Source organism: Micromys minutus (genome assembly GCF_963924665.1).
Source record: "Micromys minutus genome assembly, chromosome: 15".
NCBI lineage: Eukaryota > Metazoa > Chordata > Mammalia > Rodentia > Muridae > Micromys > Micromys minutus.
The window spans coordinates 46,981,409-47,008,044 of NC_137984.1; the positions used below are offsets into that span (position 1 = coordinate 46,981,409).

The window sequence follows — 26,636 nt, forward strand, 5'->3', positions numbered from 1 at the left end:
CCCACCTTTTAATAGGATTATTTGTTTCTCTAGATTCTGACATTTTGAATTCTTTGTATATATTGGATACTAGCCCTCTATCTGATGTAGGATTGGTAAAGATCTTTTCTCAATCTGTTGATTGCTGTTTTGTCCTTTTGACAGTGTCCTTTGCCTTACAGAAGCCTTGCAATTTCATTAGGTCCCATTTGTCAGTTTTTGATTTTAGAGCATAAGCCACTAGTGTTTGTACAGGAAATTTTCCTCTGTGCCGATGTGTTCTAAGATCTACCCCACTTTCTATTCTATTAGTTTCAGTGTACCTGGTTTTATGTGAAGGTCTTTGATTCACTTGGACTTGAGCTCTGTACAAGGAGATTAGAAAGGATCTATTTGCATTCTTCTGCATGCTGACTGCCAGTTGAACCAGCACCACTTGTTCAAGAGGCTGTCCTTTTTCCATTGAATGTCTTTACCTTTTTGTCAAAGATCAAGTGACCATGTATGTGTGTGGGTTCATTTCTGGGTCTTCGATTTTATTCCATTAATCTACCTGCCTGTCTCTGCACCAACACCAGACAGCTTACATCATAATTAATCTGTAATACAGCTTAAGATCAGAGATGGTGATTTCCCCCAGAAGTTTTTATATTGTTGAGAATGGTTTTTGCTCTCCTGGGTTTTTTATTATTTCAAATTAATTTGCTAATTTCTCTTTATAACTCTCTGAAGAATTGACTTTCAATTTTGGTGGGGAATGCATTGAATATATAGATTGTCTTAGGGAAGATGGCCATTTTTACTATGTTGTTCCTTCCAATCAATGATCATAGGATATCTTTCTATGTTCTGAGGTCTTCTTCAGTTTCCTTCTTCAGAGTTTTGAAATCTTGGCCTGCAGATCCTTCACTTCCTTAGTTGGTGTCAAACCAAGTTATTTTCTATTCTTTGCAACTAATGTGAAGGGTGTTGTTTCTTTAATTTCTTTCTCAGCCTGTTTGTCCTTCAAATAGAGGAAGGCTACTGATTTGTTTGAGTTAATTTTATATCCATTCCCTTTGTTGAAGTTGTTTATCAGCTGTAAAGATAATTGATGAAAATTTGGTTGTCTCTTAAGTATAGTATCATATCACCTTCAAATAGTGACATTTTGACTTCTTCCTTTTCAATTTGTATCCTTTGGCATCTTTTTGCTATTTGATGGCTTTGGCTAGTAATTCCAGTACTATATTACATAGGTAAAGAGAGAGTGAGCAGCCCTGTCTAGTATCTGATTTTAGTGGGATTGCCTCAAGCTTCTCAACATTTAGTTTGATGTTGGCTACTGGTTTGCTGTTTATTGCTTTTACTATGTTTAAGTATGAGCCTTGAATTCTTGACCTCTCCAAGAATTTTAATATGAATGGGTGTTGAATTTTGTCAAATATTTTCTCAGCATCTAGAGAGATAATCATGTGATATTTTTTTTTTGAGTTTTATTTTATTTTTTATGTAGTGGACAACATTGATAAATTTCCATATATTGAACCATCCTTACATCTCTGGAGTGAAGCCTACTTGATCATGTTGAATGATTGTTTTGATGTGATCTTGAATTCAGTATGCAAGAATTTTATTGAGTATTTTTGCATCGATATTCATGAGGGGAAATGGTTTAAAATTCACTTTCTTTTTAGGGTCTTTGTTACTTTTTAGGAATGTGTGTGATTTTTGGCTTCGAAGAATGAGTTGGGTAGTATTCTCTTTGTTTCTATTTTGTGGAATAGTTTAGAGAGTATTGGTATCAGATCTTCTATGAAGGTCTGATTTTTTTAGGGGGAGGTTGGAGGCTTTTGATGACTGCTTCTATTTCTTTAGGAGTTAGATGGTCTATCTGATCCTGATTTAATTTTGGTACCTGGTATCTGTCTGGAAAACATGCTATTTCCTCTAGATTTTTCAGTTGTTGTGTATAAGCTTTTGTAGTAGTATCTGATGATTTCATGAATTTCCTCAGTTTTTGATGTTATGTCTCCCCTTTCATTTCTTATTTTGTTAATTTGGATATACTCTCTGTGCCTTCTCATTATTCCAGCTAAGGGTTATTCAATCTTGTTGATTTTCTCAAAGAAACAGCTCTTGATCTGTTGAGTCATTGTATAGTTATTTTTGTTTCTATTTGGTTAATTTTAACTCTGAGTTTATTTCCTGCCACCTACTCCTCTTGTTTTTCTGGTGAGTTGGGATATCCACTATTTCTGGAGAACTATATTCTGATGATGCCAGATTGTCTTTGTTTCTGTTTCTTAGATTTTTGTGCTTGCCTCTTTTCATCTTGTAATTGGTTATGCTAGGTGATCCTATTCTCTCTTTCTGGAGCTTGTCTCTCCTGTGTCTCTCCAGAGGGAGATTTTTCTTGGGTGTTTGGCTCTCTGTGTAGTTTGTGAGTTCTAAAGTCAGTGCCCAGTCCTGAAACAACTGGGCTGGTTCTTCCCTTGCTGGAAATGTCTGTTTTCAGGCAGCGTAATCCCCTACACCCTGAGAATTCTGGGGGGTCTCTCTCTGAATAAGCAGTGAGGCAGAAATGTGAATTAGCCCCAGTGCTCAGGAGTAAGAGCCCTTCTGTGACTCTTCCATGTACCTAGCAAATTGTGGGCAGGCCACCAGTCCTGATGAAACTGAGTTGGGTCTGGCCTTGGGCTGGAAGTGTGCGCTCTCAGGCAGCACCTCCATCTGAGCCTTGTGAGTACTGGGGAAGGGAGGCCTATCTCTAGATATACTGTAGGTAGGGACATTTGACTCACCCATCATTTGTCCTCCCTGGGCACTCAGTTCTCTGTGGGCAGGCTGCCAGTCCTGGTCTTAGCGTATTGGTTTAACTTTAACCAAATAAGTGGAAGATCTGTTTGACAAGAAGAAAGAAAATTGTAGAAGATGTCATTAAATGAAAATATCTCCCAGGCTCATATATCAGTAGCATTAACATAGTAAAATGGCTATCTTCCCAAAAGCAATCTACAGATTCAATGAAAATCCCTGTCCAAATCTCAACACAATGGTTTACAGAACTTGACAGAGTCATCCTCATCACACATAGAAAAACAAAAACAAAACAAAATAAACAAATAAACAAAACAAAAACAGGATATCCAAACCAATAATAATCAATAAAAGAAACTCCAGAGGAATTATCTTTTTCAATCTATACTATACTGCAGGAAAAATAGTTGTAAAAACTACATGCTGCTGGTATAGGTGCAGAAATGGATATGAATAGAATAGAATCGAAAACCCAGAAATAAATCCACACAGGTATACACAGTTGACTTTTGACAATGAAGCCAAAATCATACAATGGGGGAAAAAGAAAGCATCTTCAATAAATGGTGCTGGTCTCACTGTATGACTGCATGTAGATGAATGCAAATGCATATTTATCATTTTGCACAAAACTGAATTGGTCAAGAACTTCAACATAAAACCAGATACATTAAATACAATAGAAGAGAAAGAGAATAATATCCTTCAACACATTGGAATATGAGATAATTTCCTGAACAGAACACTAATAGTTAAAGCTCTAGGATTAACTATTGATAAATGAGACCTAATGAAACTGAAAATCTTTTGTAAGGCAAAGGATACAGTCAGTTGAAAAAAATGACAGCCTACAGATTTGGAAACGATCGTCACTAACTCTATGTCTGATGATGGGTTAGTTGTAGATCTAAAGAGAGAATCTTCAGAGGAATCTCAAATAGCTGAGAAAAACTTAAATAAACTGGACATAGTACTCCCTGAGGACCCAGCTGTAAAACTCCTGGGCATATACCCCCCAAAATTGTTCAACATATGTAAGGAACCAGAATCAACTAGGTTCATAGCAGCCTTATTTATAATATCAAGAAGCTGGAAAGAAGTCAGATGTTTTTCAACAGAGGAATAGATACAGAAAATGTGGCAAATTTATACAATAGAGTCCTACACAGCTATTAAAAACATGAAATTCTAGAAAATATTATCATGAGTGAGATGACTCAGTCAAAAAAGAACACATATAGTATGTACTCACTGATATGGAAATATTAACCCAACTGCTCAAAATACCCAAGACACAATTCAGAGACCATATAAAGATCAAAAAGAAAAAAAATACCAAAATGTGGGCCATTCAGTCTTTCTTCTAAGCAAGGTTCTGCCAGTTCATAACAAATACAGAGTTGGATCATCACAGCCAACCACTGAACAGAAAATCAGAGAATGGGGTACCCAATGGAGGAGTTAGAGAAAGAATTGAATGAGCTGAAGGGAGGAGACAGAGATAATATACAGAGGGTCAGGATTTAAACAAAGGTCTGTAGCAATGGGGAATGGAGAACTGAGGGTAGCCACAAGCAAGTCCCAGATACCAGGAAAACAAGAGGTTCCAAGGACCCAACAGGAAAGAGATTTTCTGAAAGGCCCAACATGGGGTAAGCTGAAGGGGGTAACCTGTAGAGATCATATTCAGAGGTTAGGCAAGGTCCCTGGTTGGAGGATGAGGCCACCTACTCATCTTCAAAATTTTAACTCACAATGGCTCTTGTCTAAACGAAATTTGGGAACAAAGTGTGAAGCACAGATTGAAGAAAAGGTCTCACCTGTTGATCTGTTCCATAGATAGACACCAAGTCCAGACACTACTTCTTGGCTGCCAAGAAGTATTTGCTGACAGGAGCCTGTTATAACTGTCTCTTGAGAGGCTCTGCCTGAGCCTGACCAATACAGAGGTGGATGCTCACTGCAAACCATGGGACTGATCACAGGAACCCCCATGAAGGAGTTAGAGAAAGGACTGAAGGAGCTGAAGGGGTTTGCAACCCCATAGGAAGAACAATATCAATCAACCAGATGCCCCAGAGCTCCCAGGAACTAAACCACCAACCAAAACGTACACATGGAGGAACTCATGGCTCCAACCACATATGTAGCAGAAGATGGTCTTACAGGGAATAAACAAGAGTAGAGGGCCTTGGTCCTGTGAAGGCTGTATGCTCCATTGTAGGGGAATGCTAGGGAGGTGAGGTAAGAGTGGGTTACTGGGGAGCATCCTCATAGAAGCAGGAAGAAGGGGAATGGGATACTGGGGTTTCAGATGGGAAACTGGGAAAGAGAATAACATTTGAAATGTAAATACATAAAATATCCAAGAGAGGGAAAAGCGGGGCAGAGGAAAAGATGGAGGGAGGGGAGAGGAAAGGAGAGAGGAAGGAAGAGAGAGAGAGAGAGAGAGAGAGAGAGAGAGAGAGAGAGAGAGACTGAGCCACCAAACAAAGAACAGACAGTTGCTGGACAGAGACACCCCAAAGACATAGTTAACAAAAATGCAAAAACAGTTTCCATTTTGATCCCCCAACAATTGGAGTAGGGACTGACCATAAAGCTGTAGCCTGACTGTGAAATATGTTCCACCAACAAGACCACTTTGGCGGTTGGGGGAAGGTTGTGCTTAACTCCGGATAGACTTGATGTGCAGGGTGGGGTTATCCACAGAAGGCTCTGTCAGATTCCCCCATTCTCTCAGAGAAGTGGAGGGACAATGGTAGAATGCATTATGTGAAGTGGGAACTGATAGATGGGGAAGGGGTTGTGATGTGTATTAGCTAGTTAGTGAGTTAGTTAGTTAGCTAGTTAATTAAAAAAGAAAAAATGTTACCGTGATTTGCTTTAACTTAATTTTCTCTCCTACCTAAATTTGTGTCATAATTAATACAAGTATATATTTTATGGGTGCAGTATGATGTTTTCATATAATACTTACTGTGGCAAGATTACTTTAAATTTTTAATTTATTCATCATCTTGCTAGTCTTTTTTTTGAGAGAGAGAGAAAAATTATTTTAGGCATATTTTAGCAGTTAGAAATCTAGAGCATATTATCAGAGTTTCTCCCTTAATCCCTCCTATATATCTGGTATTTTATAAACTCAATACACTATCCATAGCTCCAACAGCCTAACATCTGGTAACAGGCTTTCTACACTTCACATCACCAAGACTGATTTAAACCACATAGTATTTGTTGACGTATCTGACTTTACCACTTAAGACAGTGTTTTCCAGTATATAACAAATATCATTTAGTTCTGTGTGTGTGTGTGTGTGTGTGTGTTTGTGTGAGTGTGTGTGTGTAGTTTTATTTTCATGAACTAAAACATTGATAACTATATTCTTATATTCAGTAATTCTGTGTCTTTACAATAATGAGAAATGCAGCTAAATGTCACGTGCCCATGCTTCCCGCCGATAGGAACAGGCATGCAACAAACAAACAGATTCTTCTGCGGACAACCTTTATTGTACAGCACTCTGAGCAGGGGACTTCTTGAGCAGGAAACTTCTCTCTGAGCCAGGGACTCCCTACCGGGGTCTGCTGTATAGGCAACCTCTCACGTGCAGTCTCCCACGTGCGATCTCTCTGCCCAGTCTCTCTCCACGTGGGATCTCCTGCAATCTCTTTTACCGAGTCTCTCTGCACGTGGGATCTCCCGCAATCTCTCCTATCTTGTCTCTCTCCATGTGGTATCTCTCTGCCATCTCTCCACTATCTCCCTCTCCATGTGGGGGAGAAATGCACTGCTATATATGCCTAAGAGACTTGTGTTGCTACCTGATTGGTGCATCCTCCTGTAGCTCAATCATGTGCCCTGAGAGTGGGCTGTGACTTATGTGGTTGCCAAGCAACACGAGGGGAAAGGTTTTTGTAGGCTGAACAATGGGCGGGAAGCTGGCGCCATCTATTGGCGCCAACGGCTTCCTACATTTCTCCCTTTTCTCTTAAATAAAAAAAAACATAAAACATGGCCGATCAACCATCAGGCTCTTGTTGGACCTTTAGGGTTCAAGACCATGATCAGTAATAATTTTAGGGTAAGGCACCTTCCTGTGTGCAATGGGAACAAGCCCTGCAGGGTGCAAAGGCTGCCTTAGTGTAGGACACCCGATCCTGGTGCAATGCCTCGAAAAGCTCAGGGTGCAGGGGCTATCCATACACAGACCCAACATTTTTCTTAAAGCATACTAAGCCAAACAGAGGGAGAGGTGCCCATTTCGAGTGCAGCAAGAGCTTGTGCTATGACCACTTTGTCACGTTATTGTTGAGTATGGAGTTTGCACACCATCTAGAGCAGAAACACAGTCTCTCTGCACAAAAGGATGCCAAAATTATTGATAAGGCAAGAGTTTGAATCCTCATAACCCTGCTATCTCTGTGCCTAAGGGCAAGTAGAGTACATTAAAGGTTACAATGGTGACAAACAAACAAGAAAATAGTTTTGCATTAAGGCACATGGGCATCGGTTTTGGGAACACCGACAGAATCTTCCAACTCAGTTCTACTTGAATCGTCATGCAGGACAGGCTCATCAGAAGCGGGTGGAACAGCTTCTTGTTCTGGTAGCACTCAACGTGTCAGACGTTCTGGGATCCAAATTGGACTTTCTTCTCTCTGTGGAAAAACACAAATAGCTCCCCTGGATCGTATTAAAATAGGATCCAGGTCTTTCCAATTACCAGTGAGGACATCTTTCCATTTCACTAGCTCTTTAGGTGGCACAGGCCATTGTCCATGGCGCTCAGCAGCTGAATGGCCATGAGCGTCCAAATTTAAAAAATTTAAGGTAAGAACTATAGTAGAAATGGCCATTTTAGGCATAGGGGGCATTTCCTCAATTCCCCTTTTTTGTTTGTTTAAATAAACCTTTAGGGTTCGATGGGCACGTTCAATGATGCCTTGACCCTGAGGATTATAAGGCAATCCTGTCAGGAGTGAAACTTCCATGTGATGGCAAAATTGCTTGAATTTTGCTGAGGTATATGCAGGAGCATTGTCCGTTTTTAACACTTTAGGAATGCCCCATGCACTCTACGCTTCAAGACAATGAGTAATAACATGAGAAGCCTTTTCTCCTGATAAAGGAGAAGCAAAAATAATTCCTGAGCAAGTGTCAATGGACACATGTACATATTTTAATTTCCCGAAGGAGGGAACATGGGTGACATCCATTTGCCATATTTGGAGAGGCTGAATGCCTCATGGGTTTACCCCTATATGTGGAGTGGTGACAAAGACGCTGCAGCTTCCACAGCGGAGAACTATGTCTCTGGCGTCTTTCCTGGTGATGGAGAAATGCCTGCATAAGGTTTCAGCTGTCACATGAAACAGAGAATGGAACCGGGTGGCGGCCTCCACAGGGGTCAGGACTGCAAATGCAGTAGCTCGGGTGGCAAGATCTGCTAAATTATTACCTTGTGACATCGGGCCAGGTAGGCCTGAGTGGGCATTAATGTGCGTGATGTAGCAAGGTGAACGTCTGGATAACAGCTCTTGCTGAATTTGCATAAATATGGAAGCAACTGGGCTCCCAGATTTGATTAGACCACATACCTCTAGGGAATTAACTGCATTAACTACATAAGAGGAGTCTGAAACTATATTAACAGGACCAGGGAAAGCACGTAAAACTTCTAGAACAATTTGACATTCAACCAGCTGAGGGGAATTTTGGGCAAACTGTTTGGTTACTACTTTGCCCTCATGCACATATGCACCTAGTGCTGTTTTAGAGCCGTCAGTATATACTATGTCACCTTTTGTAAGAGGAACTGCGCTTGTCACACGGGGAAACACAAGAGGCTGACAGCATGCAAAGGTCAAAATTGGGTTTTTAGGGTAATGGTTGTCAAATGTCCCAGAAAAGGCACATACAAGTATGGCCCAATCATCATTAACAGCAGCCAAAGTCTGTAACTGTTCTGCAGTATATGGAATAACTATTTTTTATGGATAGGTACCAAAATGAGTAACAGCAGCCTTTAATCCTCGCAAGGCAAGTTTGGCTACAGCTGAGGGATACCATTCAATAGTTTTGGCTGGGGAAGCCTGTGGATGAATCCACAGCAAAGGACCTTTCTGCCATAATACTGCAGTAGGCAGCTTCTCAGTCTGTAAGAGACATAGCTCAAAAGGTTCACCAGGTTGTATTCTGACTAGCTGAGCTTTAGTCAAGGCTTTTTCTACCTCTTGTAAGGCTGCCACAGCCTCTGGGGTCAGAGACCGTGGGATGTTAACTCTGGATCTCCTTCAAGAATATCAAACAAAGGTTTTAGTTCAGCAGTAGAAATCTTTAGGAAAGGCCTTAGCCAATTAATGTCTCCTAGGAGCTTTTGGAAATCATTTAATGTCTGTAAATGATCTCTCCTGATTTCTATTTTTTGAGGTACAACAAATTCTGGGTGAATGACAGCTCCTAAAACGTTCCCACTTGTGATCGCTGAACCTTTTCTGAAGCTATCGTTAACCCAAAGTGTTGTAAGGACTTAACTAAATCATCAAAGGCTATTTCTAAGTCTTGAACATTAGGGCCACATAATATAACATCATCCATAAAGTGAAAAATAGATAATGACGAGTATTGCCTTCTAATAGGGGTTAAAGCTTGCTGTACATACAGCTAGCACATAATAGGACTGTTTGCCATTCCTTGTGGGAGAACTTTCCACTGGTATCTATTATCAGGTTCTACATGGTTTATGGCAGGCAGAGTAAAGGCAAACCTCTCTTTATCTCTGGGATGTAACGGTATAGAGAAAAAACAGTCTTTAATGTCTATAATAATTATCTCCCACAGCTTGGGTAAAGCTGATAGAAGTGGGAGACTACGTTGAACAGACCCAAACAGTTGCATTTGTGCATTAATAGCTCTGAGGTCATGTAAGAGTCTCCATTTGCCTGATTTCTTTTTTATAACAAAAATTGGAGTATTCCAAGAAGAGCTAGAAGGCTCCAAATGTCCTAACTGTAATTACTCTCTTACCAATTGATGGGCCGCCTCTAATTTTTCAGAGGAAAGAGGCCATTGAGGAACCCACACTGCCTCCTCTGAAAGCCATTGTATGGGCATAGTCTCCTCAACGGCCCCTAAGAAAAACCCAAACCACTTCGATCAGATTTTATGGTGGGCTGTATGGGGTCTGTAGGACCTTGATGATATTTGCCAATGCCCCTTCCGGGGATATACCCCTTATTAGTCATCATCTCTTGTGCAGGCAGGGAATAATTATTCATAAGTTTAAGGCCTAGTTTTGTTAGAATGTCTCTTCCCCATAGATTAAACGGTATTGGAAGGACATACAGTGTAAAAGTTCCTTGTTGTCCCTCAGGGGCTTTCCATTTCAATGACTTAGAGCTAATAGCGGGACTGGCTTCATAGCCAAGGCCTTGTAAAGAATGGGAAGATTGATTAACTGGCCACTTAGCACGCCACCACCTAGTAGATATGATGCTTTTGTTTGCCCCAGAGTCCAAAAGTCCTTTAAAAAGTTTTCTTTTAATCTCCAAATTAAGGTTGGCTGAGTATTTAAATCTACTAATAGATATGCTAAGTCAGTTCCTGAAGAACTGAAGCCTTGTTCCCTCTTCTCCCTTTGTTCTCCCTTCTCCCCAGTTTGATGCAAATTGGGCAGGACAATTGGGGAAGATGAGCAATTGAGATGGGAAACAAACCCCTAGGGGAGGAGCACAAGATCTTTAGTTGGCCTTTATAATTTTGATCAATCACCCCAGGGTGTACTACCAAACCTTTAAGGGTGGCTGATGACCGTCCCAAAAGCAGCCCTATTGTATTAGCTGGTAATGGCCCATGAAAGTCACAAGGGATAGGCTGAACTCCCATTTGTGGGGTCAGGACAATTCTGGTGGTGGCATGGTGGTCCAATCCCGCGGAACATGGAGTGGCTCTCCGCGGGGGTTTTTTTGCCCCCAGACTACTGGGGAGCTGGTTGCCCCATATATTTTAGGGCCCTTAACTGCCCAATGTACACCCCGAGATTGACAGCCAATCCAAGGATACAGGGCTGAATCTCTTCCTGTACAGAAAGGTGACCACTTAGGTTGGGCTGGAATAAACAAATTACCCTTTGGTTAGGAAATAGGCCAGCAACCTGCAATCCAGGTGGCATTAGCCTATCCAGGTTTTTTGTAAAATTAGCAGTGACTCTATAAGTTTGGACTGACTCTGCAAACTCTTTAACTTGCTTATGCTCGAGGCAGTGATCATCCTCAAACAAGGGAAACATTTGCCTGGTGGTATGGCATGTCTCCGGAGTACAAAAGAACTCGCACTTCCTCTCTGGGTAAAGCAGAAGAGCAGAGACGGCAGCTGCTTTAAGAGCTTCCGGTTGTGTTACAGGAGTCCTCTGTCCGGGCTGAAACCGCTCCACCTCACATTCTGCTGCCTCCTCCTCTAAATTTTCCTCCACAGATTCAAATAATTCATCCTCTAATTTTTCTTCTGCCAGCTCTAATGCCTTTTGTTCCTTTAGCGGATACAAAGCATTCTCTCCGGGAAACTTGTACTCTGTTTCACCGGACGAGATCCTCTCTTTTCCTGGCGTTTTTTCCGCCATTTGTTCCTTTAGCGGATACAAAGAATTGGACTCTGGCGCAGTCCTCTCTTTTCCTGGGCGTTCTTCTGCCGCCACCTCTCCGATTCTGACTTGTTTTGAACATGTCTCTCGGACTGCCTTTTTAAAATTTTTTTGCCATTTCTCCGTTTCTGACTTGTTTTGAACATGTCTCTCAGACACTACCTCCCTTGTCTCTTTCTTTATCACGTTCTGTTTCTGACCCACTCTCTAGGTGCTGCCTGCTAACTTTCCGTCTAGATAACTTTCACAACAGTAATGTTATAACAGTTACCACAAACACAAGCAATACTCCTTCTACTGTCAGAGAAAATCCAAGAAGAGACATGCCTAAGTTTTTGGCATGTTCTTTTGGCACCCCGTAAAAGCTAAAGAGTGACATGTCTCTCAGAACTTACCTTTTAATTCTTCCGCAGTTCTGAATCTAGTTCAGCGGCCTGAAGGTTCCCCTTGGCACTCCCGGGATTTTCGGCACCACTTGTCGCGCGGGCATGCTTCCCGCCGATAGTAACAACGTGCAACAAGCAAACAGATTCTTCTGCGGACAACCTTTATTGTACAGCACTCTGAGCAGGGGACTTCTTGAGCAGGAAACTTCTCTCTGAGCCGGGGACTCCCTACCGGGGTCTGCTGTATAGGCAACCTCTCATGTGCAGTCTTCCACGTGCGATCTCTCTGCCCAGTCTCTCTCCATGTGGGATCTCCTGCAATCTCTTTTACCGAGTCTCTCTCCACGTGGGATCTCCCGCAATCTCTCCTATTGGGTCTCTCTCCACATGGTATCTCTCTGCCATCCCTTCACTATCTCCTTCTCCACGTGGGGGAGAAATGCACTGCTATATATGCCTAAGAGACTTGTGTTGCTACCTGATTGGTGCATCCTCCTGTAGCTCAATCACGTGCCCCGAGAGTGGGCTGTGACTTATGTGGTTGCCAAGCAACATGAGGGGAAAGGTTTTTGTAGGCTGAACAATGGGTGGGAAGCTGGCGCCATCTATTGGCGCCAACGGCTTTTTACAGCTAAAAGTACAGGAACACAGCTGTGATTTCAACATTCTTTGAAGAAAAGTTTCAGTTTCTCTGCTAAGTTAGCTGGGAAATTATCACCTGCTGGCTTTTGTATATTTTGTTTGTTTGTTTTCTTTCTTTTCTCTCATTTTTATTAGATACTCTGTATTTACACTTGAGCTGTTATGCCCTTCCCCTACCCTGTTCCCATCACCCTCCCCCACTATTTACCTACACAAAGATGGACTCCCTCTTAATCACCCTCTCCATCCCATTGCCTTGGCATTATTCTACATTGGGAAAACATGCCCTCCCTGGACCAAAAGCCTCTTCTCACATTGATGCCAGACATTGGTATCTTCAGCTACATATGCACCTGGATCAGTAGGTCTCTCAGTGTGTGCTCAAAGGTTCGTGTTTTAGTCCATGAGAGTTTTGAAAGGATTGGTTGGTTGATAATCTTGTTCTTCCCATGAGGTTGCAACACGTTTCAGCTCCTTCAGTCCTTTCTTTGGCACCTTCATTGGGGTCCTTGTGTTCTGTCCCATTGTTTGCTGTAAGCATGCACAGCTGCATCTATATGACTCTGACATAGTCCCTGAGGAGGCATCACTATCTGGTTCCTGCCAGTAAGTACTTTTTGGTATCAGCTATAGTGCTTAGATTTGGTGACTGCATATGTGGTGGATCCCCATGTGATGTGGCTTCTGAATGATCTTTTCCTTGATCCCTGTTCTTCTATTTGACCTTGTGCTTCCTCCTGTGATTGTTTAGTTCTCCCTTTTAAGAAGGACTAAGGCATCCTCTACATTTCTTTCTGAAGCATGAAACAGTTGTTCCCAGAGATACAGAAAAGAAAATAAATTTTACAGAATTTCAAAATCTACAAAGCATTCCTTTTTTACCTGATTAAATTCTAATTTTGCTCTTCTGAACTTTGTGCAATTTGATTCTCTATAGAAAACCATGCCAAAAACATTTTGAATCTTTTATTAAATCTTAATTGCATATGATTATATATACATGTTTATTACATAATTGCAGACCAAAAGATAAATATCTCATTGAACAGATAATAGGCAAATGTTATGCCAATTAATTCAGTTATAATGACAATCTAAAATTAATAGAATATTTCAATATTTATTTATAATACATTTCATAATTGTACCTGTTTTGCAGAAAAAATCCATGTGAATGACTTTGTAAATGGAACACTACTGTAAGAAACATAGGAATGTGCTTCCTTCATATGAGTGCCATCACTGTATAAACATCTATTAAATAACTCTCTTTTCCTATAGTTGGTTGTTGCCTAGAATGTATAAACTAGTGAAGTACTTTATCTACTTGGATTACAATTCTGTTGTCATAAGAAATGTCATCAGAGCAAAACAAAAAAAAAATAAAAACCCAGATTTTTGATATGTTGATATATATAGTAATTACATATATATAGTAATTATATATATATATATATATATATATATATATAGTAATTTACTGTCAGTTTGTACTGTCAAGCATAGTATAGGGAGATCCAACCCTCAGGAAACTGAGATAGGAAATTAGTGAATTTATGATCAGGTAGTTACTCTTTTATAAACAAACAAGAAATCCCAGAATTCTGTACTTATCTCAAGGGAACCCTTACTTTTCATCGTTGTTCACTCAGATAAAAGGACATGTGACTTAGTGCATTTGTATACAATATTATGATCAGTTCAAACAAAGGCACTGATGTTCTACCACTTAAAATATTTCTTTGTAGTGAGAGCATTAAAACTATTGGGTAATATGGTTTGGTTTGTAGGTAGGTCATATAAACTTTGTCTTATACATGCACATATCTAAGTTTGATCTCCAGATTCAAAATAAAAAGCAAAATGAATGAACAGTAATAAATTAAATATGTATTTAACATTGTTAACCCATGTAATAAACACATTGCTTTCTATTATTACTATAAAGATAAAATAGTTGGGAGAGAAACTCTTAGACATGTGAAAATGTCTTTATTTTTCCCATATGGCTTTATCACCAAATTGTAAATGAGCTTAAATTAATATTTCTGCAGAATAAGAATTTTTGCCTTAATGTTCTTTTCTACTGTTTACTATTAGTTTATTGATACCACCTTTTTTTGCTAGTTTAGTTAAACACTGCTTTAACCTCAGCAGTTACTTTTCATAATAACTTTTGACACATGTTGATAATGCTTAATATAATTGCATGTGGATAAAAGTTAAATTGTAGTCAGTGATTTTTCAGGCAGTTGCATATGTAGTGGATGACTTTCAATCTGGAAGTTTGTATCTATAGACATCTCATGAAAATTTTTAAATTTCTGATAATGTTTTCTCTGTTTGTTCATCTATTTTAGTCTCAGTCCAAAATTCTCATTCTGTATGACTGTCATTTGCTTGTAGGTCCTAAAATGCCACAGTACAGTACACCAGGAATTTTGAGAAATGGACAGAATATAGAATAATGTCATAATTTTATGAAAGAAAACACTCATAATGTAGAATCCAAATCTTTGGTAATATAGGGCATTGCTGTAATGTAGATGGCATAATAAAATTTTACAGAAAATTTATGTAAGAAAAATTGCAAGTACTAATTAGAAACTATAGTGACATATGGTTTTAACTAATGTTTGTCTGGGTTAACAATATTCTGATAATAGACAGATTTGAAATCTAGGATACTTATTTTTAAAGAAAAACATTGTTTCTAAATTAGAAAGTCAAAGTTTGAAACTTTGTTTTTTGTCTGTTATCCTGAATTTCTGAGTGCCATATATAAATATAGATAGACATAGATATAGATATAGAGATAGAGATACAGATAGAGATAGAGATAGAAACAGAGAGAGAGAGAGAGAGAGAGAGAGAGAGATGTAAATGGAAGAGAAAGAATGGATACAATGTCCTGGAGGAAGGAAATGGGAGAGCCAGGGATCATTTTATTAAGTGATTCCTGGCTCTGCAACTAACTCTCTTCTACAGTATAGTGTCTTGGCTACTGATAAATATTGAACCTATATTTTAAACTAAAAGAGAGTATTTTAATTATAGTCAATGCAAACATCTCTAATTAGTAAAAATTTTGTGTCATTATTGTGTTGATGAGATCATTGCAAACTGCACACATGTACCACAGTATCGCAGCCTATTAAATATGCTTACGTTATGAGTTAGCGTGATGTATTTGAATAAATACTAGTTTAAGAATCTTTCAAGGGGAAATATTGTCTTTTACATATGAGAAACATCTTAATTTTTAAAAAGTTTCTTAGAGCATCAGGATCTGAATACCCTTAAGAAAATCTTGAAAATACTTTATTTTTTGTGATTTGGATCTAAACGCAAATGATCAGCATTTACAATTTTAGACCAAAATGCATACACTACTTTACATGCTCAATTAAATACATGAGCATGATTATATACTTTCTATAGAAACATGTAAAAACCAGTATTTTAGGGGATATAAATATTTTTGAGTTTTAACTAATAATAACTTCTAACTGTAAGACACCTGAAATGTAACAAAATATAAATATAAAAACTTAATATTTAATCTATCCATATATTTGTTCTCAGGGTTATAGCAACAAAATTATCTCTTTACCAAGGTTCTAAAAATGTGTTCTGGGTTACAAGGTATTCTCCTTCCATGAGTGATAGTATAAAGATATACATTCACCTTAAAAACATAAGGCCGGTTGGTGATGGGGGACATTGGAAATGCCAAGATCTCTAATGTATCCATTGTTTGTGAATTTATATGGTGTAGATAGAATATTGAGTTATCTTTATATAGATTCATCCATTTTGGAGAAAATAACCAAATGGTCCTTTATTTATTCATGTATTCTTTAAAAGCACTCAGTTCTAGGAGAGGGCATAGGATGCATAAGAGACTGACATGAACTTTTATCTCTGTGCATTTTAGCCTAGAGGAAAAAAGAAAACAAAAGCAAAGGCTGTTGCCACAAAGAGCCCTGAGGACACATCTTACTCTAGACTAGAATTGTGGAGTTAAAGCCATGGGAATAGAGCAAGCTGCCTTTGCTCTTGGGTAATTCTTTTTTCTGTACTTTAAAGGGGGGGGGGAGGGGTGGCTGCATTCTCAAGTTAGAATTCTTTTAGAAACTTGTAGTCCTGGGTTCAGAAAGCATGAGATTGAGTGGGATTGCTGGACAGCAAACTTGTCATATAAAACTGTGGGTCGCTACCTAGGAAATGACAACTGGTGTCGATGGAGTTTGTGCTGTGTGTCACACATCATAGCGCTCCTGGAACCCAGCCCACAGATCTCTTCAATACTGAGGAAGACACTTTATCGCACATTGCCTAAGAAAACCATCATGGCTTCGAAGTTTGCTGGTGGTGATGAATTACAAATTTTGAAACAAATGATAAACTAGAGAAAACATTTATAATAATATTAGATAAAAGAATCTTTTCTTTGTCTCCCTTCTCTGCTCCCCCGCTCTATGAATGTGTGTGAGGATCCCAACATTGGATGTCCTCCTTTACATTCTGAGCAAGTATCTCTTGTTGCAGCTGAGGCTCCCTGATTTGGCCCAAGAGCCTGAGCAGCAAGCCCCAAGGTATCTTTAATCTTTTTCCTCCCAGCAACATCAGGGATCCTGTAATACCGATGTTAAATTTCTTCTCGGTGGGTTTTAGGACTGTGATTTTACATCTTCATGTTTTACAGCGAGTGTGCTATATAATGAGAATTCTCTTCCAGTCAACAGAAAGATTTCATATGGCCAACATCGTTGCAACATTAATACCTGACTATAACCAATCTTCCAAGTTTTTAACACAGAAATGTTCCTGTCTGAAGAAAGAACAGAAACAAAAAATGGAGCAGAGACTGGAGGAAGGACCATCTAGGGACTATCCCACTGGGAATTTATCCTGTCTGCAGACATCTAACCGGAAGCTGTTGCCTTTGCTAAGTGATCATGAAGTGCTTGATGATAGGAACCTGGTGTGGCGGCTCTTTGGGAGGTTCAGCCAGCAACTGACCAATGCAGATGTGATTGCTGGGAGCCATCCAAGGACTGAGCTCAGAGACCCTCGTGGGGGAGCTGGCAGGAGGACTGGAGGAGCTGAGGAGGATTGCAACCCCACAGGAAGAACATCGGCAGGCAGGATCACCTAGTGATCCCACGGACTAAACAGGGACTGTATACTTCAACAAGTGTACAAGGGGGAAATCCATGGTTCCAGATATCTAGGTAGCTGAGAATCTCCTTGTCTAATACAATGGGAGCGGAAGCCCTTATGCCTGTGGAGATTTGATGCCCCAGAATAGGGGATACAGGAGGGGTGGGTAGTAGAGGGTGGGTTGGTGGGGGAAGCATCCTCATAAAGACAGAGGGCAGGGAGGAGAAGGAGCTTGTGGGATGAGGGGATGTGTGGAAGGGTAACTGGAAAGTGAGTGTAAATATTTGGAATGATTATATTATATTATAATTTTTAAATTAAATTCTTAACGTTAGAAGTAAGAGAGTGGATAGTGTGAGGGAGCACGCAGACAGGTTAAGGGAGAACCTAAATAATCTGACTCCAACTATAGCCACAGCTGGGAGAGCACACACTTAGTTTGTTTGTATTCATGGCTCAAAAGATGAGCCTTCGGTATTTGCAAATAAATATTTTATTTAATCAATAAATTATGTCACTGGGCATAATATTAAAATTATTATGTGACCCAGTGTAACTTGTTTTTAAGTAATCTAATGATTTAAGGGGCATTTAAAGATGACAAGAATTTTACTTTCCTAAAGTGTCTCATTGTATAAAAATAATTTCACAGAAAGCAGTAAAACGGTTTAAGGGTAAAATAAGCATAAAAGTATATGAAGTTATTTCAAGGATATTAGCTACATACAAAGTAGTTCTTTATAAAAGTATTCCATTAGGAGTAAAGATCAAATGTTTTCTACAGAAAATAGTGATGGCGTTTGATATTGGAGGTGTCATCTATGAAGACCACATGGTTATTGTGAGAAATAACACTTAACCTTTCTCTTGTGGCTGATGGAGGCCAATACAGTATTTTATTATCAACATTGGCAGGTGATTTATTACCATGGTTTCTACTCCAGTAAAGCCACATTAGGCTGTGCTGGCTCCATAATTTGTTATCTTCTGTCCCTCTGGTACACCTTCTGCATACATAGTCTCTTTGTTCCACCCAATTTTAAAGAGGAGGGTAAATATTTTAGCAATTATTCCAGATTCATCAGAATGTTATGATGAATAACTTTGCCAACATACTAAGTAGATTTTGCCAGGCAGTGTCTGATGTAATCATGAAGTCCTGGCTTCAGAAAGAAGGATTGTTACCCCGTGAAGTGTCCGGGGTGCATAATGGTGCATTAGTGTAGATACAACATTGACACCGAATGAGTCACAGACACACATTCAGATGGAAATAAAATTTTGTGGAATCAATTCAGGTCAGATAGCTTTCAATTGCTTCTGTTTTCAGAACTGACTTTCTTGAAAATCAGTCAAATTGTCTGAAATTGCTTGGTAGCAGCAGTGAAGGCAGTTTCCCTGTCTTTCCACAACTATGATGATTTGACAGTAATGTGCAAGAAAGTTTAGGGATATCAGCATAGTTCTTTTCCTCTAAAATTCTCTCATTTATGGATGTGTTCCTGATTAGTTTATGAAAATTTGTGAAAAAATTCTTCTTTCAGTACCAAGTTTTTCAGTGGTCATTGTTTTCAAATCCAAAATGAACAGTTTACAATTCTTTTTTACATTTATCACAAATATTAATTAAATGTATACTATTTGTTAGGACCAGATTCTTCTACATATAATGTATGATTATATGAATGACAGTATCTTAATTTCATAAAGTCCCAAAATCTTTCTGTATCTTTTCTCACTTTTCCCATGTTAGGGAAAATAATTTGTTTAATTGGTAAATACAGAAGTGCTTAACTAATGGTAGATAGTGTGTGTGTGTGTGTGTGTGTGTGTGTGTGTGTGTGTGTGTGCATGTGAGAGAGAGAGACCACATGTGTGTGTGCATGTGTGTGTCTGTGTATATGCATGCATGCACATGTGCATGTATGTGTCGTTTCTGCTCTTTCTGACAGTAGACACATAGCTGCTGAGTATCCATTTTCTGTTGCTTCTTCTCAAGGAGTCACACTGGCTAAGATGAGAGGTCTTAATTCTGATATTTGCTATTCAGAACCCCTTTGTAGTTTCTCATTTGTAAAATAATAAACCTTCAAACATCTGCTTTGTAGGTTAAAGTTGAGCACACTTGTCACCCACCTGTCACATTTTCTACCAGGACTCAAATAGAAAGTTTAAAGAAATGCTATTTATTAACTTTCTCTTTTATTATCCCGCATTCTTCAGAAATGTGTTTTTGTTCCTCTACCATCTAAATGAATCATCATTATGAGCTGGTCTTATGATTTTCTGTCTGCTCATTAATCATATATGTTGACTATTTTTATTATTTAACAAAAAATATTGACAGGATTTATTAATCTCTTTGTTTTATTTGGATGACATGATGAATACATTTTAGTAAAGAATTGTGCAGTCTGAGACAAGAAATGGGAACAAATATGATTAAATAAATAAATGAATGGGAGAATGCCAAATATTTAATTATTTAATCAGTAAATATTTATGGAGGATCGTTTATAGTAAGAAGTGGCTAATAGTGTGAGGATCAAAATCCTACATTTTATCTAATGTCTAAATCATGGAGAATTTAAGAGGGTTTTCTTTCCCCTTAAATTTTATGAAATTCTCAAGGATTCTACTTTCTCAGTTCTAGAGCTTTTCCAGCCCGTTGGTAAAAACTGACAAAAGAAATGATGTGAACTGAGTGTGCTTCTATCATGCTTATATCATGGCACTAAAGGGAAAGAGCAGAAAGATCACAATGAGACAAAGTTCAAGAACATAGCAAGGCCATGCTTCTTTGGACAGAATGGGAGGGGAAGAGAGAGGGAGGGAGGGAGGGAGGGAGGGAGGGAGAGAGAGAGAGAGAGAGAGAGAGAGAGAGAGAGAGAGAGAGAGAGAGAGGGACTCTGACTAAAGTTCAATCAGTTGGAAGTGCTATCCACCAAGTGAACAGGGTCTGACTGACACTAGAATCTACATAGCAGTAAAAGAAAACTGATTTTGAAAATTCTCCTCTGACATTTAAAATGGACCATGTCATATTTGTCATCATACATTCATGTATATATTTACAAAAATAAATCAATAAATATAGAAAATGAAGTCTGGTCTCGGTGCGAGAAGTTGCGTCTAACCACTGAGACATTTCAGGCCCCAGGGAGTAGAGAGGTCTGGTAGGGTAGAGGGGTGGGGGTATTCTCTTAGAGAGGAACGGTTGGGAGGAGGAATGGGATAAGGAACAGTGGTAGAACAGATCCAGAGACGGATGACTATATTATTAAAAAAAATTTAATAATAATAATAATAATAATAATAATAATAAATTTTAAAAGAAATGTGATTATATATTTTAGTTGAAAAGAAATTGTGGAGGAATGGGATAAGGAACAGTGGTAGAACAGATCCAGAGAGGGATGGCTAGATTATAAAAAATATTAAATAATAATAATAATAATAATAATAATAATAATAATAAATTTAAAAAGAAATGTGATTATATATTTGAGTTGAAAAGAAATTGTGAACTCTTTGTGCATGTACGTGTATGTATGTGTGATTGTATGTGTGTGTGTGTTTATTTAAGAAAGGCACAATATAGACTCGCAAATAAAACATTAATGTTCTTAAGTAGTAGATCAAGAAATAATATGGCTCACTCGCTTCCTGAACCTGGATCACAGCAATAAACATTTGCGGTCTTCCGGCCACCACATCAGCCCCTGCAATGCCAACATGATGCCCAAAAACCAGACCCATCAGAACAGAGATTTCAACGACAGCTGACCGAGCCCTGCTGCCCCTTTCCTCCTCAGTCAGGAGTTCCTGGAGACAATCACCCCAGCTACCACCGGCAGATGTCAGAGCCCCCATTGTCCCTGCAGTTCCTCCACCCCTTCAGGGATTCAAGCAGGAATACCACGACCCGCTCTATGAACATAGAATCCCTGGGATGCCTGGTCCCCCAGCACATGGGTTCCAGTCACCCATGGGAATCAAGCAGGAGCCCCGAGATTACTGTGCTGACTCAGAAGTGCCTAACTGAAGTCACCCTATATGGGAGGCTGGTATTTCTCCAGCCACCATGAAGGATTCACATATGAAAAGGACCCCAGATTATATTTTGATGACACGTGCGTGGTACCAGAGAGAGTGGAGGGCAAAGTCAAGCAGGAGCCCACCATGTATCGAGGGGTGCTCCCTTACCCGAGGCGGGGCTCTCTGCAGCTGTGGCAGTTCCTCGTCACCCTTCTAGATGACCCAGCTCATGCCCACTAATTTCCTGGACTGGCCGAGGCATAAAGTTTAAGCTCATAGAACCAGAAGAGGTTGCTCGGCGTTGAGGTATTCAGAAGAACCGGCCTGCCATGAACTATGACAAGCTGAGCCGTTGGGGACCGGTATGGCTACAAATTTGCCTGTGACCCGGATACACTTTTCTCCATGGCCTTCCCGGACAATCAGCGCCCGCTCCTGAAGGCAGAGTCAGAATGCCCCTCAGTGAGGAGGACACCGTCAACACAAATACCTTGGCTCGGGAGAGGTGTTCCTCTGGAAAGCTAGTCAGCACACAGAGGTGTCAAACCCGAAGCTTGGGCCTTAATGAGCATTGTTCTCTAATGAAAGGACTTTTTCATAATCATATTTATAACTTTATAATCTACACAGAGTCTATACATAGATTTGTATTGTACCCTATCTGGCCAGAGATTTATTTGTTGTAAACGCTGTATAGATGTTTAGGGTTCTTTTGATTTTTCTCTCTTTACTTATACAGGTTTGGGGTTTTAGTGTTCTTTAATAAATTGATGCTGTTTTCGGGGGTTTGAGAAGAGTCTTCCCTAGCCTCTGCTGCCCCTCCGTGTTGTGACTGCACATGCCAACAAGGGACGCCGGACAGTAGCGCCATGATGCATTCCCACTGGACTCATTGTACCTCCCGGAGAGCTGCCCCCACCAAGGTGAGGGGCTTCATTCATGCATTTGCCTCTTTTCCAGAGTGTGGACGGCTACAGTGCAGAAAGGCTGTAGCCTGCCAGTTGATTTGAACGACTCTCCCTGCCCAGGGCTGTGTGCATCCTGCTGAACTGTGTTATATTCTGTACTGTGTACCATAAAGGAGTTTGCTTTCCTTTACAAAAAGAAAGAAATAATATGTATCGGACCTCACATACACAAAATAAATCTATACTCATGCAAGTTGTGTAAATGTGTGCATGCTAGAAGTAACAGGTGCTATTTGGCTGCAAGGTAGAGAGGGTAATGCAATGCATGCTGCACTCACGATAGCTTAGTAGAATATTTAGACAATGATTTAATTGTATTATGGATAAAACTATGGCAGTAGCATTTCAGAACTAAGGCAGACATGTTCAATAATAATAATAAAGAATAAAAACAAGAGGAAAGAAAGTTTACATATTTTATCTTTAGAAGATTCAGTATGATCTTCTTCTTAAGTATCTTTTATTGGATATTCTCTGTATTTACAGTTCAGGTGTTATCCTCTTTCCAAGAAGTGGTCAATGAATACAAAAGAAACATGTTCAACATTCCAAAACATAAAGAAAGAGGTAAAACAGACAAAGTAAACACACAAAATAAAAGCAAACAAATAAAAGCTCTTTTGTCAGGGAAATGGTATTTTGGTTTCTCACAGGACAGGTCACTGGTGACCACTGTATACCATGAAGACAGATGCACTACTGAGGAATCCTGTCTCCCCCCAGGTATCATAACTAATTAGATAGGCTTTAGAAGGAGGAGTAAATTATTGTGAGTTGGTGAGCCTGATAAGATTGGGAATTCAAAGCCAATTTGCTTGGGTGAACTCATTAGCAGGTTATTTTACTAAAGGTAAGCAATGCATTTTTAATAAATTCTGAATGAATTAAGAAAATCTGTGCTCAAGATAAGACAGCATTTAAAGAACTATAATCTATAAAGTAATCTAAGAGTTTATAAATGTTTTCAAGTACTAAAATGTAAACAAAATAATACTAGAGGGACACAGAAAAAAGATAGATAAAAGAAAAATGTTGAATGTATATAATAAGTAATAAATTAACCTGCAAATATTAAATTAAAGCACCTGAATGTAAGCCATATGTCCAGCCTAGAAAAAAATGAATTGTATTTTATTTTTCTTACTGATTTTACTAGATATATTTTATTTACATTTCAAATGTTACCACCTTTCCTGGATGACCCTCCTTATCCCCTATCCCATCCCCCTCTCCCTGGTTCTATGAGGGTGTTCGCCTATCCACCCACCATCCCATCCCACCTCCTGGGCCCTGACAGTTTCCTACACTGAGGCATCAAGCCTTAGCAGGACAAGGGCTTCTACTCCCATTGATGCCTAACAAGGCCATCCTCTCCTACATGTGCAGCTGGATCCATGGGTCTTTCCCATGGACTCTTTGGATAGCAGTTTAGTCCCTGGGAGCTCTGGTTAGGTGCTATTGTTTTTCTTATCAGGTTATAAAACCCTTCAATTTCTTCTATCCTTTTTCTAACTTCTCCATTAAGAACCTCATTCTCAGTTCTAGGCTGCGAGCATATGCTTCTGTATTTGTAACACTCTGGCAGAGCCTCTCAGGAGACAGCTATGTCAGTCTCCTATCAGCATGTACTTCCTGACATCAGCAATATTGTCTGGGTTTGGTGGCTGTATATGGGCTGCACCCCCAGTGGGGCAGTCTCTGGTTAGTCTTTCCTTCAGTCTGTGCTCCAAACTTTGTCTTCATATTTTTGCTGAGAATAATTTTGTTCCTCTTTCTAAGAAGGACTGAAGCATTCATACCTTGATAATTATTCTTCTTGAGATTCATGTAGTATGTAAATTATAGCCTACATATTCTGATATTTTAGGCTAATATACATTTGTCAGTGAGTTCATATCATGGATTTTTTTTTTTTTGTGATTGGGTTATCTCACTCAGGATGATATTTTCTAATTCAATCTATTTGTTGAAGAATTCCATGAAGTCATTGTTTTCAATAGCTGAGTAGTACTCCATTGTGTAAATATACCACATTTTCTGTATCCATTCCTCTGTTGAAGGACATCTGGGTTCTTTCCAGCTTCTGGCTATTATAAATAAAGTTGCAATAAATATAGTGGAACATGTACCCTTGTTATATGTTGGAAAATATTTTGGGTGTATGCCCAGGAGTGGTATAGCTAGGTCCTCAGGGACTAGTATGTCCAATTTTTGGAGGAACCATCAGACTGATTTCCAGAGCTGTTGCATTAACTTGCAATCCTACCAACAATGAAAGTGTGTTCCTCTTTCTCCACATCCTCGCCAGCATCTGCTGTCACCTAAGTTTTTGATCTTAGCCATTCTGATTGGTGTGAGATGGAATCTTAGGGTTGTTTTGATTTGCATTTCCCTAATGACTAAGGATCTTGAACATTTCATTAGGTGTTTCTCAGCCATTCTGTATTTCTCAGTTGAGAATTCTTTATTTAGCTCTGTATTCATTTTTAAAAGCATTATTTGGTTCTATAGAATCTAACTTCTTGAGTCTTTGTATATATTAGATATCAGCCCTTTATCAGATGTAGGATTGGCAAAGATCTTTTCCCATTTTTGGTGGTTACAGTTTTGTCCTAATGGTAGTTTTCTTTGCCTTACAAAAGCTTTTCAATTTTATGAGGTCTCCTTTGTTAATTCTTGGTCTCAGAGCATAAACTATTGGAGTTCTGTTCAGAAAAATTTCCCTGGTGCCGATATGTTCAAGGTTCTTCCAACCTTTCTCTTTAATTAGTTTGAGTGTATCTGGTTTTATGTGGAGGTCCTTTATGCACTTGGACTTAAGTCTTGTACGGGGCAACAAGAATAAAAGGAGTTTTAGATAAGTGTGTTTGCAGAGGCAAATGAAGAATAGAAAGTTAATGATTCTATACATGTTAATTCACAGGACAAATAAATCTCTTATATCATCACAAGTTTTCTGAAAGTGTTCACATGGCTCAGGCTCTACAATCAAGAATTGATAAATGGAACTTCATGAAACTGTAAAGCTTCTGTAAGACAAAGAACATATTCAATAAGACAAATCGGCAACCTACAGATTGGGACAAAAAGAATCTTCACTAACCCCACATCCAGTGGAGGGCTAATATCAAAATATATATAAGAAACTCAAGAATCTAACCAACCAAAATCCAAACCACCCAATCAAAAATGAGGTATAGAGCTAAATGGAGAATTCTCAACAGAGGAACCTCGAATGCCTGGAAGGCACCTAAAGTAATGTTTAAAGTCCTTAGTGATCAGAGAAATGTAAATTAAAAGGACCCTGAGTTTCCACCTAACACCAATTAGAGTAGCTAAGATCAAAACTTCAGGTGACATCCCATGATGGCAAGGAAGTGGAGAATAAAGAATCTTCCATTGCTGGTGGGATTGCAAACTGGTACAACCACTCTGCATATCAGTCTGGAGGTTCCTCAGAAAATTGGAAATACATCTACCTAACGACCCTGCAATACCACTCTTGGAAGTATACCCAAAAGACGCCCCACCATGCCACAGGATCACATGTTCCATTGTGTTCATAGCAGCCTTGTTTTTGATAGCCAGAAGCTGGAAACACACCAGATATCTCAAGATAAAGGAATGGATACAGAAAAATGTGGTTCAATTACACAATGGAATGCTACTCAGCTATGAGGAAAGAGGGCATCCCGAGTTTTGCAGGCAAATGAATGGAACTAGAAAGTATCAACCTGAGTGAGGTAACTTAGATCCAAAATTATATTCATGATATGTGCTCCTTAATAAGTGGATATTATTTTTTAAAAAAAGGCACGGAAGACCCAAGATACACAGAAGTCGGAAAGATGAACAAGCTGAAGTGTCCAAGTGAGGATGCCTCAGTCCCACTTGGGAGGGAAAAATATCAGTCACAAGCGGGAGGGAGGGGGGAATCTAGCCTGGGAAAGAGGATTGGTAAAGGGGAAGAGTGGAACAAGATCTCGTATTGGATGAGGGAAAAGGACTGAAGC

The 26,636-nt window shown here is 39.3% G+C and overlaps 1 pseudogene across 1 annotated transcript; it reads left to right on the plus strand.

The window, feature by feature from the left end:
• Positions 1-21,267: 21,267 nt before the first annotated feature.
• LOC308430454 (ETS translocation variant 5-like) lies at positions 21,268-22,341 on the plus strand (annotated as a pseudogene). The gene has a single exon. The product of its transcript is annotated as an ETS translocation variant 5-like (transcript).
• Positions 22,342-26,636: the final 4,295 nt, after the last annotated feature.